This window comes from Crocuta crocuta, unplaced genomic scaffold (genome assembly GCF_008692635.1).
Source record: "Crocuta crocuta isolate KB4526 unplaced genomic scaffold, BGI_CrCroc_1.0 scaffold288, whole genome shotgun sequence".
In the NCBI taxonomy this organism is placed as follows: Eukaryota; Metazoa; Chordata; class Mammalia; order Carnivora; family Hyaenidae; genus Crocuta; species Crocuta crocuta.
The window spans coordinates 4,307,451-4,311,388 of NW_027532607.1; positions in this window are offsets into that span (position 1 = coordinate 4,307,451).

Consider the following 3,938-nt stretch of genomic DNA (forward strand, 5'->3'; position numbering starts at 1 on the left):
AACACAGTGGCCTGCTGTTGGTGTTACACAGTGAACAAAACAACCAACCGTGAGTGAAGTCCATGTGGGCTTATTTAAGACCTGTGTGTGTTCAAGCCTGATCCCACCAGGAGCTGAGCTCAGTCACCGGCTAGGCGGTCTCCCCTGCTCGAATCCGGTCCAGAACCAGCCCCACTGATGAGCATATTGATATTAATGGCCTGACTTGGCCAAAGCTTCCAGCGCAGCACGCTTGATAGTTAGCCAGTTATTCTGAGAACATTCTTTTCAAAACACTCGACAGGACAAACAGACTGAGAGGTTCCTTTGTCCACAGCCAGCCTCTGAAACTGAACCGACTCTCAAAGGATTGAGAAGAACACTCCAAGGAAGAAATCGGTGGCGCAGGAGGCAGAAACATTTGAAAACAGGGGGTGGGGCGGGGAAGATGGTCAGTGGCCGTGCACCCAGGAACTAACGTGTATCATCTGTGCTCTCGCCAAAGCGGAGCTTTTAATTCCTAAAATATAACAGCCCTGTGCAGGAGCCGGAAGAAAAGGCAGCGTTTCATGCAGAACTTCGCAGCTCAGTGCCCTTCTGCGGAATGCGAGGTCTGGTTCAGGGTCGACCTGGCTACTCTCGGCTTCTGAGGGGCACCTTCCTTTTCATCTCCTGCTTCCCTGGTTCTCAGCTGCCCGCTGCAGGAGGGGGCCCGAATACTCTCGGCCCTTTGGAGTGGAGGGCTTGCTTTATACTGCAGATGTCTTTCTGAATCATGGATATCAGTGGAACATTTGCACTCTGCCTCCTCTGCTGGCTCTTACCCGCTCATTTTGCTATTGAAGGGCTGCTGGGTTTGCCTGCTTTTCTCTCTGGGGCTTTTTCTTATGAACAGGAAGGGGAAAGTCACTGGCTTCATGATGACCCAGGTTTTCTGTCGTGCCGCTGTGTGGCCTCGGACTAGTGGCTGAGGCTCTCTGGGCCTCTGTGCACTGGGGACCCAAACCCCTGCCTCACAGGGAGGTACAGCTTAAATCAGGCTCTGACCCTACAACGCTAACAGCTGATATTTACTGAGTATTTCATACCCACAGGGCTCCGTTCTGAATGAGTTGCCGTATTGTATGTAACTCATTTCGTTTTTCCCACAGACCCTTTGAGATCGGCATGTCACTCATCTCATTCTACCAACGAGGCAAAGAAGGCACAGAGAAGGCAAATCACTCACTGAGGAATGTACAGTTCAGGGCCCAAGTTTGAACCTCAGCATTTAGGATCCAGAATTCACGCTTATAATTTTGGTTTAGTATGTACTTAATAAATGGTAGCCCTCATGATCTTGTTCCTTAATAGCCCCCTAACAGTGAAGTTTAAGTGACTCAGTATCCACATCTACCAATAATCACGGACTCTGCTGGACTCGAGCTTCCCTTGTAAGAGAGGCCAGTCCCCGTTATCTTTTCCAGTCCAGAAATACTGGATTTTGCTCAGTGAGGCCCTCTCTGTTCGTCCATTTTGTTCTCTGGGGACCCACCCAGGTGAATCTTCTGGGCGACAAAGACGTTATTGAAATCATTGCTGTCTGTCATCAGAACTCTCTTTGAAGTCTTGTGGCCGGAGGCAAGCTGGGCCCGAGGCAACTAGTGTGTCGGATTCAGGGCTGAGGCCAGTTACTCAGTTCCGCCCGGCTACCCCACGGTGTGGCAGTACCGGCCCTGGGGGAGCCACTGCAGGATTTGAGGATGGTGGGTGAGGTGTGTGGCCTCAGGGGACGCAGCCAAGGTGGTCGGCCATCAGCAGGTATCACGGGAAATGCACATAAAGTGAAATAAGAAATCATATTTATCATACGAAGGATCGATACCTCTCAGACTTTGGGGTCCTCTTCAAGTGGTCTGCAGAATCTCTGGGGTCTTCTCTAGTGTGTCCTCCAGAAGTCAGTGCTCCCCGATATGGCCTCTGCGCACTCCAGGGCCTCGCCTGTCCCTCCTAGATCAAGGCAGCACCGAGCAGAGCGAATTCTCAGACGCTCACATCAGGCTCCCCACTCGGCTGCATCTGATAACAGACCATTTCCAGATAAACAGGGGATGGAAAATGAATTGACTTCCTAGAGGAAATATGTTAAATGTGTTAGATCTTTCTAAACTCAAGGAGAAATATTCTCTGGTGCTGAGTCTGCAGTGTTGTCACCGGGAGGATATAGCACCTCCCTCCTTCAGCCCCTGCCCAGCGGGGACGCCCCGAGGCAGTTCTGCAGGTAATAGTTCTGGGCATCCTGGAACGGGGTACCCTTTGCTCACCTCCCTGACCCACTGCCCCGTTGGGCTCCTCTGCACACCCGATTCCAACAATCTCTCGTCCCATAGGATGGGTTTGTGATGCAATAGTATTAGCAGCAGTGCTCAGTTATGGAACCGTTACATGGGGTGTGGCGCTTTATAACAAGAAAGATGTTGTTACCCCCATTTTATGTGGGTAAAAACCCTGTGATGAAACAGGCTTTAAGAGGGCAAGTAACTTGGGGCACCTGGGTGGCTCAGTCGGTTAAGCATCCGACCCCTTGATTTCGGCTCAGGTCATGGTCTCATGGTTCATGACATTGAACCCCAGCTCCATGTTGGACTCTGCACTGGCAGCGTGGAGCCTGCTTGGGATTCTTTCTCTCCCCCCTCTCTCCACCTCCCTCCTCCTCTCCCTCTGCCTTAAACAAAATAGATAAACTTTAAAAAATGTTTTATAGTTTATTTATTTTTGAGACAGAGAGAGAGAGCATGAGCAAAGAAGGGGCAGAAAGAGAGGGAGACACAGAATCTGAAGCAGGCTCCAGGCTCTGAGCTGTCAGCACAGAGCCTGATTCGGGGCTAGACCCCATGAACTGCGAGGTCATGACCTGAGCCAATGCTGGACGCTCAACTGACTGAGCCACTCAGGCGCCCTGATAAACTTTTTTTTTTTTTAAAAGAAGGCACGTAACTTATTCAAGATCAAGGCTAGTAAATAGAAGAGCTAGGATTCCAGTCTAAAACTGGCTATCTCCAGGGAACACATTCTTCCCCATAGCTCAATAGTTTTCAACCCCCAATACCCTTGACAATGGCCTAGGAGGGACTTTGGGGCACCTGGGTCACTCAGTCAGTTGAGCATCTGATTTTGGCTCAGGTTGTGATCTCCCAGTTCCTGAGTTTGAGCCCCACATCAGGCTTGCTGTTGTCAATGCAGAGCCCACTTCAGATCTTCTATGCCTCTCTTTCTCTGCCCCTTCCTGCTTGCACTGTCTCTTGTAAATATAAATAAAACATTTTTTTTAAAACATATATACCCCGTTCCCAGAGATTCTGACCACTCTGGAATGGCACTTGAACATCAATAGTTTTTAAAGCTCTCAGGGCACAAAGCCATGATACCTTTGGACCCAAGTTCTCCGGACACACAGTCCAGCTCAGTCTCTGTGGTAACTAACTAACTAAGTAACTAACTAACTAACGGTGGGCTGAGGGCTCCTGGCATCCGCTGGGCTGGCTGTGCCCAGGGTGAGTGAGGAAGGCAGCTGTTAAGGCTGGTTAAGAGCTGGGAGGTTCTACAAGGCTCTCCTTGCCACTCCCAGCCCTGCATCCAAGCTGACTTGCCCTGTCCCCAGCATGGGGCATGTGCTATACTGCCATTTGTCTGCTTTCCCACCCAGCAGGCAGCAAATGCCCAGCAGGGAGAGCAAGGAGGGGGGGTGGCGCTCTGCCTACAGAAGGCCTCCTAGGATGGGAGAGACTGGGGATGCAGGGACCACACCAGCACCTTCTTCCCCAGCACCTTGCCTCCCACTGGTAACTGGGATGTGCTGTGGGGACCTGGTCACACCCTGCTGGCTTAGCTGGGAGAGTCAGGGAGTATCACATCAGACGAGAGGGCATGAAGGACGGGGGGTGCTCGCATGGGCGGTTGGGGCTGGGGGATGTCAAGTG